Raw genomic sequence first — 19,036 nt, 5'->3', positions numbered from 1 at the left:
AGGTCAATGGTACAACCTTTGCAGTTTTTGTTATTTTACTGAATGTGATTAGTAATGAATTACATGAGACCTTCCCATCTCTGCACTCCAGGATCGCTGACATATTACCTTTAGTATCTTTAAACTAAGACAAATCTTTTCACCAATCATACATCTATACCCCAAGTTTATAATACGTAGTTTCATTATCAGGTATGTTAACTGAAATTAACAGTCCCCATTACATCCCCAAAAATGTCACTTTAACGTCATCATAATTTCTTCTTTTGATATGCAGACTGGAATGGTTCCCCATATGTAAGAATGTCTCTGTGGTTTCAGATACTTCCTCATGACCATCTCTCAGCAACTTACACTCTTGTTCCAGATATATGGTAGAGCTTAATTACTACATATCATGGGCAAGCATTGTAAAGTTATGCAGGTTAATATGTACAGTTCCTGTTTGCATATCCAAATTGTCCCACAAGTGTATTGGAACTTTCTGCACAAACTCTTCTGAAATGGTCCTCTCAGTTCTGATGAACAGCATTGTGCTTCCATTCCACATGAACGCCATCAGTATTATCTCGGAACCTGTGGAGAACAAGTGCAGTATTTATTCTTTTGATTAATATCTGATTTAATTTCAAAAAGGTTAATTCTTGAATAGTCTCTTTTTCATCTGCATTGATAATGTTATTGGAATTCTAAGAATCGCCAATGTCTGTTAATTCTATCTTGTATTTTTCTCAAAGCCTATGTCCACCCCATATTGTGAACATAATATAAAATATCAGTTCCAGCATGAACCTGTAGGAGAAGAGAAAAGCCTTAGACCTGTGTCTGTACTCTGAAAGTAACTACAAATCTCTATCTGCTTCATTGCTCACAATTACTACTCTAAACTAACTGCATCATTACCCTTAGGAATTTCCGTTCTCCAGCAGGCTTGCTTATCAGTGAAACTAGTTTTCACTCCCTCATTTTTGTATTGTCAATTTCAAATTGATTTCTCCCAGTTTGTCCATTATCTCATATGGACCTCCCCAATCAGCCTTCCAACCCCCGCTTTTTTTTTTTTTTTTTTAATTTGAATGGAGACCCTGAGTGGGGTTGGAATCAGTGCCTGTTTTAATGCCTCAATTCAGGTGTTCATAGAGGGTGACAGCTAGTTCGCTGTATCCTTCCATGAAGTCCTGACAGAATCCAAATATGCCCAAAAAGATCTAAGGGGCAGATTTTTAATCAGCTTTTTATTTCCTGGGTCAGGTGTGTGTCCTCCAGTTTCCACCTGTACTCCTAAGAAACAAACAGATGATTTCATTAATGCAGCTTTCTTTAGATTTAATTTGAGAGCAGCGTGCTCCTCCAGCAACAGATAGTGCTTCTCCGCAGTTCCCGTTGCAACAGTATGTCGTCCACATACTGTATGATATTACCTAGTTGAGAACAGTCCTGTAAGATGTTAGTCATACATTGATCTCTCCCTTCTTGGCAAGACGTCCAGAACACATATCACAATAACAGTTGAAAAGAAAGTTTACAAAGAAATGTATTCAAACGTTAATGTTTCTCAATAACGCTTACAGAAATAAAAGTACTGCCTATTCTTGCTGCAATTAATAACAGCATCCTTTTAGCAGATCAAAATAAATCAGGATCTATTATAGAAATAGTCCAGTGAGAAAAAGAAAATGTGTGTGCACATAAACCTGACCTTCATGAGCACCTGTTTATGATGCTTCTTTTTTAGAATGTGATCCACAAGCTCTACCAACCCAGAGCTCTTTGGGTGGCAGAGGACATGGAATCACTGTACTTCGCCAACCAGGGCGCAGGTTGCTTCATGCTTAAGCCAGCGAATATATTCTTCATTTGATTAATTTACACGGGCGTTTCCCCATGGTCAATCCTACCAAGTGCATTTGTATTACTGTGAGTGCATAATTACTTTTGCTACTGCGACTGTCTGTTCTGTATTAGACAGTGAGAAGTTGACCTTATTTTGCATCACAATATTTCCATTAGCTCAGCCTCCTGTGCTGAACTTCCACAACAGAGTATTCATACCCTATATTCACAGACAAACACACAAACATTAACCAACAGACTGTCTATCATACCTATATCACAATCCATCAATCCAGCAGTCCTATACTGCACCATCAATAATCTCATGTCACTCGCGATTTATTCATGTTTCAGTTATCACATTAATCTAATTATCATCACCTCTCCTGCAAGAAGCTCCGTAAAATACTAATTGTAACCAACATAAACAAAACACATCGTACACATGTGTGCAAACATCCCATTTCACATCACTCACGTAGCTCTGAGTGACACTGCTTTTGTCTCCTGCATCACTGCATTCTGATGCCTTAGCAGAAGCTGAAATCCCTGTAGATCACTCTGATATCGATTGTGACCTCTTTTTCCCCATTTGAATTGTATTTTATGCTCTCTAACAATTCAACTTTTTTTTTCCTTCTACTCGTGTATGGTAGTGTGCTTTAGCAACATCAGAATAAACCCAGTTAATACTGATAACATCAGTGCTTTATTAAACTACGTGTTTTCCATTCAAAGAGAATGCAATCTCCCTGTTTAATTCAACATGAACTAAACAATCATTAATAAACAGACCCCTTAAAAATAAAACATCGTTTTAACTCTGCACTTTTTTTTTAGCTACACCAATAATACAAACTCTACCACTCATGTGATCTTGGTTTCAAATATGTATTCATAGGTGATTCATAAAATTCACCCGTGTCTTAAACATAAAATTCACTCTCAAACAAACACTTAACATTCATTCATGAAAATATTTTTAATAAAATATTTCCAGGTCGACAATTTAATTTGTTTAAGATTTATTGATCTCCAAAAACATTTGTTCTCTTCCTAAAAGTCTTTTTATTTTTTAGTCTGTCTAACAGTGATCTATTCTCATAGTCTTTTCTCTCTCTGCCCAAATATGGTCACGCAAGTTTTTTTCCTATTCCTCCCTGAATCTGTGACCAGGGAGACACAGACCCTGCATACCAAAATAATACCACCACTTTCTTTTCAAGTAAATCCTCTATCAGAAAGACAAACTGTTCCTCTTGTTTTACCAATATAATCCTGAACAAACTATTAATTGTTGCTTTGTATATTTGTGTTATTGTTTTAGTTCAAAGGTTGGCCATTCCTTTGCATTCAAACACTAACACAATACAAATAACTCATCAGTTAACATGGGTCTCTTTCCCTTATCAAACCCTCTTATGATCGAGGCAAGACAATAAGTATTCATGCTGGTTCTTAGTACATAGTTTTACTAAGATGTTACTTTATCTCCACGCTTAAGCAAAATCAGAATTACTCAAACAATCATTAATAAGCAACTTCTTAATTACATTTTAATGTGACCTTTTAATTTTACAGTTTTTTTTGTGGGCTACCAGTTTTGAATCTCCTTTGTCTTTTTCTTCTTACGAGACACACACTCCTGACCTGTCACATGAACATGTACATTCCTGTTCTGTACATAGCTTCCCTTTTTGCCATGTTTTAACACATAGTCTATGTTCCATATTCTCCAGTCATCCATTTGATGACATTGAGGGTCAGCTTCTAACATATTTGGAGTTGATCAGACTCCCAACAAAACACAAAACTAACAAAACAACTTGTTTTTAGTTTTGTCTTGTTTTTACCAATATTCTGTGTTTAAAGCTATGCTTAATGAAGCATAAACTTTTATTTTGGTTTATTGCACATTTAATTTACACTTTTGTATGTGCTATTTGGGCTTAACTGGAACTTATTGCCTGATTGTTCCTTATCTGTACCACCTAATGTGGACAGTTAAATAAGAGGCTTATCCTATTGCCCCCTTATCGTGACTTCTAAACCAAACAGTAAAAACAAAGACAAAACAGGTGTACCAAACCCTCTCAAAAACAAACATAAAACATAAATCCGAGTATGCCCGTACCTGTTGAGCTATACAAGTCCGTGTAACTAGTCCAATAGACTCTACTGGCACGTCATAACACTACACGATTTACTCTGACTTTTTTAGGAATCCAGAGGTCCTCTTTCATACCTAAAGTCCTAATAGTCAATACACTTTTAGTTCAGCGGTCAATCTCTCTTGACTTAACTAATTGTGTCCTCAATGTACATGAATTATCAAGAAGTCCTCTTTCATATTCTACCCTTGATTCTCACTACATTCTAAACACTGCATATAAAACAATAAACCAGTAACTACTCACCAATGTACGTGGTTATATGTTCGAGCTGAAGTCCTGATTCAAAATTCTCCACACCGTCTGGTCAGAAGTTAGAAGCAGTCTCTGTCCATTCGCTTTGTCCTGGTCCTGTGCACAGGATTCAGGCTGGGCAAATGGGTTTCTCTGCAGTCAGGTATCAAACCCTCCCCGGTTTTTTGAAAAAAAAAAAAGTTTCAGGAAACAGTCCACAGGTGGCTCGCCAAATGATGTAACTTAAAAAAGAGGATGGTGAGTAAGTAGATTCAAGAAACTGCACAGAGTCCTTTTCTTCAGTCAGTTGTTAGGTTTATTGAAATATGCAGGGAGTCTGGTCCCAGGTACAGGACACAGAATACTCGTTCTTACAATTGTTGCATGACATTAAATACCCTTCTGCATAGGTGTCTTTCTCCTCCTCTTTCTCTGACACTTAACCAATAGAAAAGGTACAACTCATTATCATTATGTGTGTGTGTGTGTGTGTGTGTGTGTGTGTGTGTGTGTGTGTGTGTGTGTGTGTGTGTGTGTGTGTGTGTGTGTGTGTGTTCTAGTGTGAAGATCTCTGAACTCAGTGCTTTCTTCAGACCCTGGTGTCACAAAGGTCCATACATCTGGTTTTTGTCATCTTCCTTGTTCCTATCTCTCCGATTTTCCTAAGACACTTTGATCCCAGTGGCATTATCTCTTTTTGGATCTCTCTGAAGTCTTAGAGCCTGGTCTCTTCGGTCCCCTTTGAAAACTAGCTTTATGACCCCGTCATAAACCAGCTGTATTTTCTAAGCAAAAACCTGTTAACTAGTTTTATAACCCAGTGGATTCCCCAAATTTCATGTCAGGGCTGGAGATCAAAGGGCTTGTTTGTACAGCCGTGTTCTGCTGGCCAGCCATTTGCTTTGACACAAATGAATCTTAACTTCTCTACCATATTGCAGCTTTCATCTATCACAGCAGTGCTTGCATTTTTGGAACTAACAGTTTTTTCTATCCAATGTTAAATCACTTTTCAGAAAAATAACATGAATACAGCCGTCATTCCTCATGTGTAGCAAACTGCTATTCAATACTTGTTCCATGTTTTCCAACATATCCATTCCATATATTATTTATTGCAGATTTCTTTCGAGCAACATGTTCTAACATTTGTTTCAGATTTGGAACATACCCAGTAGTCTCTGCATATAGGAATACCTCCTAAGAGAACACTTTTTGATATAGACTGACTACACAGGGGAAAGTTGACAGAGATTCATTTTTATTTTTTCACTCTGCTATTTGAAGCTGCATCTGTATTGTGAATGACTAGCGTATCATATCGGAGGCATGGATTAGTGATGAGACATTATCACTTTTACAAGTCAATTTGATTATCGATTATCAGTTACGATTATTCTAATAACATCCTTCTAGGGGCAAAAAGTCACAAAAAGGTTCCTGATTAAATGTTTTTTTATTCTAATTAAACTACAATAAACTTCAGTAACTTTTCCAACAGCACTTTCAAACCTAGAAAACATACAGTATGCATTATATTGAAGTCAATACTAAAGCAGCATAAGCAATATATAAACCATACCACTTCACAGAAACCATTTTTAAATAAAGAAGAAAAGCACACACAATCTGACAATGCACTCTCATGCTCTCAACTGCCTGAATCTTCTCTTAAAGTCTTTCGAATCTCTTACACCCCAGGGAATTATGCACAGAAAAAAAAATATCCAAAATGATGCGGTATCTCTGAACAAGTGTGTGCAAAGTAACAAAACTATTGTGCAGTTGTATTGGGTCCTACTCTCATACTGGATATGAAAATACTAGCATAAGTTAAAAAATACTAGAAAACAATGGATTTTTTTCTGAATTCCATGATTGATATAAAGGAACACCAGCTCCTTCAGTTTGTCTTCCGAAAGAGAACGCCTCCGATCGGACAGGACAAGATTCCACAGCGAGGTGCTGCGCTCGGCATCGGCTGTATTTACTGCATCGATGTATCTGAAAGCTAATGTTTTCACATTAAGAAGACGGTCAGCTGTCGATGACCAAAACAAGTCAATGTCGAATTTCCCCTGTGGATCGCATCGGCCGTCACCTTCACAGTGTTCAAAGCAAAGCAATGAAAATCTTTTAGTCTCTCGTTTGCTGATATATTTGCAACGTGGGATCTTTGTCGTGGCATTTTCTGGCAGAATCAGTCAATGTTCCCTTTATCCTCAGTGGGTCAAATGCACTGAACTGAACTAACTCTGCAAGTTCGTTGCAATTGGCCCTATATTACGATCATGTGTGTTGTTTATGTATTAAGTTTAAAAATGTTTAGTAAAACAGCATGACCTCCAGTTTTTGGAAAATTGATAAACTGTCAGTAATGAAATACAAATCGAGATGTAAGAGTCTGTGCGATGTATTTAAACACCCAAAATCAATATAAATGAAATGGCGACATCGAAGGCACAAGGACCTGTTTTAACACACATACATAAATACATACATACTATATAATAAATATACACATATATTATACACACACAAATGTGTTATGAAAATGTGTTTAACACTGCCATAGACATGAATGCGGCAGAATACCGGAAAATATATTTTCCAAAGAATAGCTACGGATACATATATATATATATACACATTATATATATATATATATATATATATATATATATATATATATATATATATATATATATATATATATATACACATTAATATATATATATATGTACATTAATATATATATATATATGTCAATTAATATATATATACTATATATACACACACACAATGTTTGTGGCTCAGATGCCGGGAGCTGTTTAGGTTTATGTTGCCCTGGTTGCCACCTTGCTGGCTATTCAAGCCACAGTGAGCAGCCCCATCGTGTGCCACATAATCAGGGTGCCTCGGACAAACCATTTGAATGTGTTTCGTTTTTTTCTTTTGCATATTTTCAATTAATCATTTTTTTTGGTTGCTTTTTTGTCCCTTTTGTATATATGGCCATAATTGCTTTATTTTGAGTCCAATTTGTTCCAAAATAAATGTCCATGTCCCTACATGATGAAGTTTCATTGTGCAATGCCAGATTTGAGCTGGCCACGCTAAAACATCTTTTACAAACAATAAATGTGTTTTTCTAAAAATCACCTCTCCTTTTTCTGTGGTTTTTGTTATCTGTATTGAGCAGGGGGAGTCTCAGGCTATTTAATTTATATTATATGGAAGTCTAGTGTGTGTGCATTCATTTCATGTATGACATATACCTGTAACCTTTATAGTTAAAGAGTTATAGTCACAAATCTAACAGTAAAAACCTGCGAAAATAACTCGGACCCTATTATTAACCTCCTTGTGCTCCGTGTTTCGGGTGAGACGCTGTTTATGCATAGTTCACACACACCCTATAGTCTCTGTAAGTTGTCTTGGATAAAGGTGTCTGCTAAACTCTATATATATATATATATATGAGTCAGTTTTCGCGTCCCTCGTTGATCAGTGTTGTACACACACTATGGTATAGCGGTAGTTCGCCTGCCCCTCAATGTAAATACCCAGCTAACACACTAAGACTCAAACACGTTGTCATTAATATTAAACATAAAAACGTCGGTACCTTATTTTTTATTGATTAAATTGTTATTTTTTAAATGGACTCGGTGTTGTTGATGACGTCACGCCTGTTCATTTAACAAACAAAGTGTCACAAACAAATAACCTTCAATTAAAATGAATAATACTGTAACTTACCTTTTAGTCTCGTCCACGCCTTACAAACGGGTATGTAATATCGTTTAACTAAACACACAAATAATAATAATGATAATAATTAACCCGCCTCCTCACGGCTCGGTGTTTATCTCGCGCTGTTTGAGAAACGCCGCGCTCTGTTTGAAGCGTCAGCAGCTCGGAGTTCCCGGATGATGACGCACACCCGCTCTCTGGGATGGAACCGCACAACAGTCTCGCGTTTTGATTGGTCCATGTCTGTCACATGAATGTGTCGTCACACGCGTGGAAAAGCGTGCAGGCATTTTTAACATTGTGATCAGAGAGAGAGAGAGAGAGTGATCTGCTTTCCACAACCTTACCATTAAAATATAATGTGGTATTACACTGCACTGATACAACAAACTATGGGAGATTACTTTATATGAATGATCATGTTATGCACGAATGTAAGAATTGGCTTTCTGTGGTGGTGTACTTTTTTCTTTCAAGTAGCATATATCTATAATCGTTTTTGAACATGTGAACATGTACATAACCACACTGTTCAAAACTAACACAACAAGAATGCTTTTTTTTATTTAACGGTTGTAATACATACAGTACTGTATCGATGCCTCTGTAATTTCCATTGATAAATCATTACAAAATAACATCTTTTTATTACACTTGATAGTCGGTTCTCTTTTCTCTTTTGCAGTTGTAGTTTTTGTTTTGCACTTTGGAAACATGAAAGAAAAAAAACACAGATGAATATAATTGAAATAGACTGTAAACCCGACACACACACACACAGCTCACAATATTACAGCAGATATCAGGAAAAATCTATTCAGGTAACTGACAGTCTATTCATTATTTACAATCACTCTCAATATCTCTACTTCAGCCTCCTCCACTCAGAGCCGCAGAGAGCCCTCATGCGCCCCGGGGAATGATGGGTACGTTCAGACATTTTGATCATGGTTTGGTTTTTCATTTGTGTAATTTCTTGTTATATTATGTATACTCTTAATATGCTGCATGGATAGATGCTTCTCTGTGGTTTCTGTGTTTCTACGCTTTGAGATGCGTGCATCTAGGAGCTTTATAAAATAAAGATTATTATTATTATAAAATGTCTTAACTATTAATATCCAGGAATATAACTAGCAAACCTCTGATTATTAACAAAACGCTTCACTGTCACCCATACTTTTACAGCTTGTTTTCTGTGTACATAATTTAATAAGAAGTTAATAACAGCACCTGTTTATTTTGAGCGAATAAAAGACATGTGGATGACTGCAAAGTGGAAGCCTGAACTGAAGGCAAATTAGTGCTATTTGATTCGCTGGCTGCTCTGAAAAAGCAACCTAAATGTAATGTTGAATTTCATTGGCTGGCTGTGATGTAATGCTTTGTCATTGGCCACTGAGGTGTCAGACCATGGGAAGAGCGTTTTTATTCCCCCAGATGATTGTACATTTGAAAACAATGGAGAGAGACAGAGAGAACAGGCAGAAAGGGGAACACAACTTTATTAAACAAAGTCTGAATATCATTTTCATTCCAGAATGTAATAAATGAATGTTGTTTCTTTTTTTGTTTGTTTATCGTTGCGGTTGTTTCTAAACCCTGGTTTTCTTGTCATTCTTGGCACGATAAAGGAGTTTTGTCGACTTGCCGCCTAATTGGTGCTGTTGGTCCTGCAGGGGCTTGCGTGCTGGGGTGCCTGCACCTCAAAAAAGGAATTAGGCCTCAAATATGTAGGCAATGTTTGTGTAAATCCTTCAAAAATATTCAGAGCTTGAGAAAGTTCCTGGAGCATTGTATCACACATCAGGTTCTGTAAACTAATGTAAATTTAATGTCCGAGGACAAAATTACTCCTTGCTGATTGGTTGTTTTAAGATATTTTTTTTTCCAAAATACTAAAACATCCTTGTTGAACAGAAAGATAAATATCGTAATCAAGCCATTTCTTTTCCTGTGTTCTGGTTAATTACGTGTTTTTTTATGGCAGAGCTGCGGGCATAAAATACATTTTTATAAATGTACGATTTAGTGTAATTATCGGAATGTGATTTTCGGTTTTAATAGATAAAACACACCCGAAAAAAAATGAAATCGGTGGCTAGCCAATAAACACGGAAAACACCGGAAAAACTGTGGAAATGGTTGATCAATTCACGTTGACTTTACCCTTTAACCATTAGAAAATAAAACCTACTACAAAAATAATAATAAATACATTTCCCAGTGCTGCTGGGCAATGTCCCGCCTTCCTGACTCGTATCTATCATTGATTCGTTCTCAATACTTGAAACCCGCCCCAACTACTGAGTGACAGCACATTCCTACATTTCTATTGGAGACTCCGCTTGCGAGATTTAAAACGAGATTTCAATCAGGATGGAGGCTTGTTAGCGGGATTTAAAGATATATTACAGTTAAGATATGGAAGATTTAAAACAGAATTGTGGCGAAATGTACAAAAAACAAACAAAAAACTCAAGCATTTTGGAAAGTAACCGAAATACTTATTTCAAACAGTATATCAAAAACGAAAGCCCCCTCCCCAAAAAAAAAAGATTTACATAACTTCAAAAATAGTTAAAAATAAGTACAGAAAAATCCAATTAATAAAAAACAAAAAACAGAAGCCTCAAGTATAACTGATCTTTTAAAATGCGTTCGGGCTGTAAAGCAGCCGTTGTATTTGAATTGTAGGTGAGCTTGAGTGGCAGAGCGAGCCTCCTAGATCCTGTGGATAGTCTGAAGCTCGCCGCAGCGTCCTTCGAAAGCCTCTTCCCAGTCAGAGAGCTAAAAAAATCAGCTTCAACTCGCCAACTTTCAGATATCCTTCAAACCGGACTCAGGTTAGGACAGGGCAGATAAAGTCCTGTGGTATTATATGGCTTGAATGGCCTTAGTAGCCCTGTATTGAAATAAATAAATGTCAGCCAGCACTGAGAAGGACTCAGAGAGGCAGAGCGCTAGAACTCAATCTCCAGCACTGAGAAGGACTCAGAGAGGCAGAGCGCTAGAACTCAATCTCCAGCACTGAGAAGGACTCAGAGAGGCAGAGCGCTAGAACTCAATCTCCAGCACTGAGAAGGACTCCGAGAGGCAGAGCGCTAGAACTCAATCTCCAGCACTGAGAAGGACTCCGAGAGGCAGAGCGCTAGAACTCAATCTCCAGCACTGAGAACGACTCAGAGAGGCAGAGCGCTAGAACTCAATCTCCAGCACTGAGAACGACTCAGAGAGGCAGAGCGCTAGAACTCAATCTCCAGCACTGAGAAGGACTCCGAGAGGCAGAGCGCTGGAACTCAAGTTGAAACAAGCTTTAAAATAAAAAAATATATTTTGCTCAGTTGAATACAATTTAAATAGGTGTTGTTCTTAGCATTGCTTACTATTGTGTTGTATAATTAAGCACATTGTTAAATCTGCACACGTTATTTATTTTGTAATTTTATTCAATTATAATTATTTTCTCCCAATCGCCATTTTTTTAAATGCACATTCAGTTGGAAGATTATTTCTCTTTTAAAAAAAAAATAAATAAATAATTCTCAGAAACCTTACATTGCATTACATTATATTTGGGCTTCTGTTTTTCGTCTGACTTTTCGTCCCACATTTACAAATTAATATCACAATTAACACATTTCTCAGTTTTAATTCAGAAATGAACTGTTTCATGCATTTGATCTGCTTTTACTGTGTCTGAAAAACACAAGCCAAGTTACTAGAAACAATTGATTTCTGAATTAAAACTTAGTTGTGAAATTGAGGCAACCTTGGCCCCCACCTCTATGATAGTTGTGCCTGTTTACTTGTTTAAGACGGAAACTCTTCCCACAGTCAGAGCAGTGATACGGTTTCTCTCCTGTGTGAATTCGCTGGTGTGTTTTCAGGGATGCTGAGACACTGAACCTTATCCCACAGTCAGAGCAGTGATACGGTTTCTCTCCTGTGTGAATTCACTGGTGTGAAACAAGGTTGTTTGACTGACTGAAACTCTTCCCACAGTCAGAGCAGCGTTACGGTTTCTCTCCTGTGTGAATTCGCTGGTGTGAAACAAGGTTGTCTGACTGACTGAAACTCTTCCCACAGTCAGAGCAGCGATACGGTTTCTCTCCTGTGTGAATTCGCTGGTGTGAAACAAGGTTGTTTGACTGACTGAACCTCTTCCCACAGTCAGAGCAGAAATACGGTTTCTCTCCTGTGTGAATTCGCTCGTGTGAAACAAGGTTGTTTGAATGACTGAAACTCTTCCCACAGTCAGAGCAGTGATACGGTTTCTCTCCTGTGTGAATTCGCTGGTGTGCTTTCATGTCTCTTGACCTACTGAAACTCTTCCCACAGTCAGAGCAGCGATACGGTTTCTATCCTGTGTGAATTCGCTGGTGTGAAACAAGGTTGTTTGAATGACTGAAACTCTTCCCACAGTCAGAGCAGCGATACAGTTTCTCTCCCGAGTGAATTCGCTGGTGTGTTTTCAGGGATACTGAGTGACTGAACCTCTTCCCACAGTCAGAGCAGCGATACGGTTTCTCTCCTGTGTGAATTCGCTGGTGTGAAACAAGGTTGTTTGACTTACTGAAACTCTTCCCACAGTCAGAGCAGCGATATGGTTTCGCTCCTGTGTGAATTCGCTGGTGTGAAACAAGGTTGTCTGACCGACTGAACCTCTTCCCACAGTCAGAGCAGCGATACGGTTTCTCTCCTGTGTGAATTCGCTGGTGTGAAACAAGGTTGTTTGAATGACTGAAACTCTTCCCACAGTCAGAGCAGCGATACGGTTTCTCTCCTGTGTGAATTCGCTGGTGTGTTTTAAGGCCGCCTAACTGACTGAAACTCTTCCCACAGTCAGAGCAGCAATATGGTTTCTCTCCTGTGTGAATTCGCTGGTGTGTTTTCAGGGTTCCTGCCCAACTGAAACTCTTCCCACAGTCAGAGCAGCAATATGGTTTCTCTCCTATGTGAATTCGCTGGTGTGAAACAAGGTTGTCTGACCGACTGAAACTCTTCCCACAGTCAGAGCAACAATATGTTTTCCCTCCTGTGTGAATTTGCTGCTGTGCTTTCAGGGTTCCTGCCCAACTGAAACTCTTTCCACAGCGAGTGCAGGAATATGGTTTCTCTCCTGTGTGAATTCGCTGGTGTGTTTTCAGGTTACCTGACTGACTGAAACTCTTTCCACAGTCAGAGCAATGATACGGTTTATTTTCTGCGTCAGTTCGCTGGTGTGTTTTAAAATGCCCAAACTGGTTGAAACCTTTCCCACAATCAGGATATTCTCCAGCACCCATCCTCACTTTAGCTGCTGGACTGGAAACTGGAAAATATGAACAGCAAAGAAAGTAAGAGGGACTGCTTGTAGGCTTAGGTAGGGATGGAAATAAGCCCCCCTTTGTATAGCAGTTTGACCCCTTCCTGGTTTTACTAGCAGTTTAATAAGACACACCTGTGCTTGTTACCTATACATTGGGGCTAATCAGGCTCATTTTAAAACCTGGAATAGGTGAATCTGCTATGCAACAGAGTCTTATTTCTATCCCTCACTTAGGGCAGGTGGTGGAGTGGATTAAAGCATGTGAATTTCAGCTGTGGGGGCTTGCAATACATTACAACAGCTTACATTATATCTGTATCTGAAGTTCACCAGTAGTGAGTCTTATCTTGAACTGATTAGAGTGGTACACGAAAAACAAATAGCTAGTAATGTAATCTACATGCTCCCTCCCTCCCTCTCAACTACACTGTGGATATCACGCAATCTAGAATGACAATGTCACAGCTACCGGGAGTCACTCACCTGCTAGACTGCATTCTGAATGGGAGCGTCCGTCTTCCTTTCCACCTCCTTGCATGCTGTTGCGAGAGCCTTCCTCTCCAGCGCCTTGCTCTCTCACGCAGATTCTCTCCAGCACCACGCTACACTCCCGCAGGCGTACAGGCTCCAGCTCAGGGATGTTTGGTTTGAAGATCTCGGATTCTTCCTTCCCTGGTTCCATGTGCTCAAACTCTACTTCAGGGGGCTCCTGTTTAATACAGACAGTTTCCAGCACCTCTTCTTGTTTCACAGGAAGGGGTTCTTCTGTCTGGGGGATCTCCAATTCATTGTTCTCATCTTTAATCTCAGAGACCTCTGGCTGACTGCTGTCACATTGCATCTCACAGAGCTCCTGTTTAATGGGGAGGGACGCCAGCCCAGAGAACTCCACTCTAATGGGGACAAGTTCAAGTTCAGGGAACTCCTCTTTAATCTGGACAGATTCCATCTTCACACTGTCCATGGCAGCACGCGGGATTCTGTTTAGTAGCTGCTGAAAAACAAATGCATGTATTTATTTAAATACAGGGTTATGAAGGCCATTCAAGGGGCCGACAACATCTGTCCTTAATAGCAGAGGTGGCTTTGCTAATGAAGGGACATACAATTTCTTGTAATAACTTCATAATACCAGAGGATTTTATCTGTTGAAATGTTTACATAATGTATCCATTCCATATATTATTTATTGCAGATTTCTTTCGAGCAACATGTTCTAACATTTATTTCAGATTTGGAACATACCCAGTAGTCTCTGCATATAGGAATACCTCCTAAGAGAACACTTTTTGATATAGACTGACTACACAGGGGAAAGTTGACAGAGATTCATTTTTATTTTTTCACTCTGCTATTTGAAGCTGCATCTGTATTGTGAATGACTAGCGTATCATATCGGAGGCATGGATTAGTGATGAGACATTATCACTTTTACAAGTCAATTTGATTATCGATTATCAGTTACGATTATTCTAATAACATCCTTCTAGGGGCAAAAAGTCACAAAAAGGTTCCTGATTATTTTATTTTTATTCTAATTAAACTACAATAAACTTCAGTAACTTTTTCAACAGCACTTTCAAACCTAGAAAACATACAGGATGCATTATATTGAAGTCAATACTAAAGCAGCATAAGCAATATATAAACCATACCACTTCACAGAAACCACTTTTAAATAAAGAAGAAAAGCACACACACAATCTGACAATGCACTCTCATGCTCTCAACTGCCTGAATCTTCTCTTAAAGTCTTTCGAACCTCTTACACCCCAGGGAATTATGCACAGAAAAAAAAATTCAAAATGATGCGGTATCTCTGTACAAGTGTGTGCAAAGTAACAAAACTATTGTGCAGTTGTATTGGGTCCTTCTCTCATACTGGATATGAAAATACTAGCATAAGTTGAAAAATAATAACTAGAAAACAATGGATTTTTTTTCTAAATTCCATGATTGATATAAAGGAACACCAGCTCCTTCAGTTTGTCTTCCGAAAGAGAACGCCTCCGATCGGACAGGACAAGATTCCACAGCGAGGTGCTGCGCTCGGCATCGGCTGTATTTACTGCATCGATGTATCTGAAAGCTAATGTTTTCACATTAAGAAGACGGTCAGCTGTCGATGACCAAAACAAGTCAATGTCGAATTTCCCCTGTGGATCGCATCGGCCGTCACCTTCACAGTGTTCAAAGCAAAGCAATGAAAATCTTTTAGTCTCTCGTTTGCTGATATATTTGCAACGTGGGATCTTTGTCGTGGCATTTTCTGGCAAAATCAGTCAATGTTCCCTTTATCCTCAGTGGGTCAACTGCACTGAACTGAAAGCAGCGTACTAACTGGGGATGATCCCGTGGTTAGTACGCAGCTCCGTACTAAACTAGTGCGCAAGTTAGATACCAATTGCAACGAACTTAGAGGCTGAAGTTAGTCCCCAGCTGCGTACTAAAAAAGGTATCAATTGCACCGAAGCCAAAAATAACTGCTGCTGCCCTCTAGAGGATACAAAGTACGGGACTAACTTAGTTTAACTCTTGCTAAGAATTTTAGTATCGTACTAAGTGGAATAGTGGAAGACATGTGAAAGTCCCAGAATGTACTGGCAGTTTATTTTTGCTGAAATAATAATGTGTGCATATAATATACACACATATACAGTGCCTTGCAAAAGTATTCAGACCCCTGACCAATTCTCTCATATTACTGAATTACAAATGGTACATTGACATTTCGTTCTGTTTGATATTTTATTTTAAAACACTGAAACTCAAAATCAATTATTGTAAGGATGTCATTGGTTTTATGTTGGAAAATATTTTTAAGAAATAAACTGAAATATCTTGCTTGCATAAGTATTCAACCCTTGTGCTGTGGAAGCTCCCAGTTTACACCGATGAAAGAAATTGCCCTAAGGAGGACACAATTACCTTACCATTGGCCTCCACCTGTGAACCATTAAAGTTGCTGTCACATTTTCTGGATAACAACCCCACTGTTGAAGGATCATTGGTCAGGCTGTGAATCTGAAGGAAAATGAAGACCAAAGAGCATTCTACAGAAGTTAGAGATAAAGTAATACAAATGCATAGATCAGGGAAAGGGTACAAAATAATATCCAAGTGTTTGGATATCCCAGTGAGCACAGTTGGATCAATAATCAGGAAGTGGAAGTTGCATCACACCACCCAGGCACTGCCAAGAAAAGGCCGTCCCTCAAAACTCAGCGCTCAAACAAGAAGGAGACTTGTGAGAGAAGCCAGAGAGAGGCCAACAATCACTATGAAGGAGCTACAGAGTTCAGTGGCTGGGAGTGGAGTAATGGTGCACCAGTGAACCATATCAAGAGCTCTGTATAACACTGGCCTGTATGGGAAGGTGGCAAGAAAGAAGCCGTTACTCAAAAAGTACCATCTGAAAGCACGTCTGGAGTTTGCCAGAAAGCATGAGAGTGACCCAGCTGCGATGTGGGAAAAGGTTTTGTGGTCAGATGAGACCAAGATAGAGCTTTTTGGCCAAATCTCAAAGCACTATGTGTGGCGCAAACCTAACACTGCCCATGCCTCAAGACACACCATCCCTACAGTGAAGTATGGTGGTGGCAGCATCATGCTGTGGGGATGCTTCTCATCAGCAGGGACTGGGCATCTTGTTAAAACTGAAGGATGAATGGATGGAGCAAAATACAGGGAAATACTGCAAGAGAACCTGCTCCAGTACGCTAAATAACTGAAGCTTGGGAGGAAATTCACCTTTCAGCAGGACAATGATCTCAAGCACAAGGCCAAAGCAACATTGGAGTGGCTCAAGAACAAAAAGGTGAATGTCCTACAGTGGCCCAGTCAAGGTCCTGATCTCAATCCCATTGAGAATCTGTGGCACTATTTGAAAATTGCGGTCCACAAGCGTCGTCCAACCAACCTGAACAACCTGGAGCAAATCTGCCAAGAAGAATGGGCTAAAATCACTCCGACACTGTGTGCAAAGCTGGTACATACTTGCCCCAAAAGACTTAAAGCTGTTATTGCAGCAAAAGGTGGCTCTACCAAATATTAATGTGTGGGGGTTGAATACTTATGCAAGCAAGATATTTCAGTTTGTTTTATTTTTCTTAAAAATATTTCCCAATGTCACCTTACAATAATTGATTTTGAGTTTCAGTGTTAAAATAAAATATCAAACAGAACGAAATGTCAATGTACCATTTGTAATTCAGTAATATGAGAGAATTGGTCAGGGGTCTGAATACTTTTGCAAGGCACTGTATATATATATATATATACACATACACACATATATATAATCTCCCATGTTTGTGGCTCAGATGCCGGGAGCTGTTTAGGGTTATGTTGCCCTGGTTACCACTTTGCTGGCTATTCAAGCCACAGTGAGCAGCCCCATCGTGTGCCACATAATCAGGGTGCCTCGGACAAAACATTTGAATGTTGTTTTTTTTTTTTCTTTTGCACATTTTCAATTAATCTTTTTTTTTGGTTGCTTTTCTGTCCGTTTTGTATATATGGCCATAATTACTTTATTTTGTGTCCAATTTAAAAAAAAAAAAAAAAAAAAAAAAATGTATCCATGCTAGATTTGAGCTGGTCATGCTAAAACATTTTTTTCAAAAAGAATAAATGTTTTTTTTGTTGTTTTGTTTTTTCTAAAAATCACCTCTCCTTTTTCTGTGTTTTTTGTGAATCTGAATTGAACAGGGCGAGTCTCAGGGTACTTAGTGTTTTTTTTTTAATGGAACCCTAGTGTGTGCGCATTCATTTCATGTTCCTGATTTTCACGTATATGACATGATGTACCTCTAACCTTTATAGAGTTATACCCACAAATCTAACAACAGTAAGAAAACATGCGAAAATAACTCGGACCCTATTATTAACCTCCTTGTGCTCCGTGTTTCGGGTGAGACGCTGTTTATGCATTGTTCACACACACCCTATAGTCTCTGTAAGTTGTCTTGGATAAAGGTGTCTGCTAAACTCTATATATATATATATATATATGAGTCAGTTTTCGCGCCCCTCGTTGATCAGTGTTGTACACACACTATGGTATAGCGGTAGTTCGCCTGCCCCTCAATGTAAATACCCAGCTAACACACTAAGACTCAAACATGTTGTCATTAATATTAAACATAAAAACGTCGGTACCTTATTTTTTATTGATTAAATTGTTATATTTTAAATGGACTCGGTGTTGTTGATGACGTCACGCCTGTTCATTTAACAAACAAAGCGTCACAAACAAATAACCTTCAATTAAAATGAATAATACTGTAACTTACCTTTTAGTCTCGTCCACGCCTTACAAACGGGTATGTAATATCGTTTAACTAAACACACAAATAATAATAATGATAATAATTAACCCGCCTCCTCACGGCTCGGTGTTTATCTCGCGCTGTTTGAGAAACGCCGCGCTCTGTTTGAAGCGTCAGCAGCTCGGAGTTCCCGGATGATGACGCACACCCGCTCTCTGGGATGGAACCGCACAACAGTCTCGCGTTTTGATTGGTCCATGTCTGTCACATGAATGTGTCGTCACACGCGTGGAAAAGCGTGCAGGCATTTTTAACATTGTGATCAGAGAGAGAGAGAGAGAGTGATCTGCTTTCCACAACCTTACCATTAAAATATAATGTGGTATTACACTGTACTGATATAACAAACTATGGGAGATTACTTTATATGAATGATCATGTTATGCACGAATGTAAGAATT

The 19,036-nt window shown here is 38.7% G+C and overlaps 1 pseudogene; it reads right to left on the bottom strand.

The window, feature by feature from the left end:
- The window catches only part of LOC131706997 (zinc finger protein 850-like), a 49,907-nt pseudogene extending 31,137 nt beyond the window's left edge, over nucleotides 1-18,770 (bottom strand).
- Nucleotides 18,771-19,036: the final 266 nt, after the last annotated feature.

This window comes from Acipenser ruthenus, chromosome 38, assembly GCF_902713425.1.
Source record: "Acipenser ruthenus chromosome 38, fAciRut3.2 maternal haplotype, whole genome shotgun sequence".
Lineage (NCBI taxonomy): Eukaryota > Metazoa > Chordata > Actinopteri > Acipenseriformes > Acipenseridae > Acipenser > Acipenser ruthenus.
This window is presented reverse-complemented; position numbering and strand designations above follow the sequence as displayed.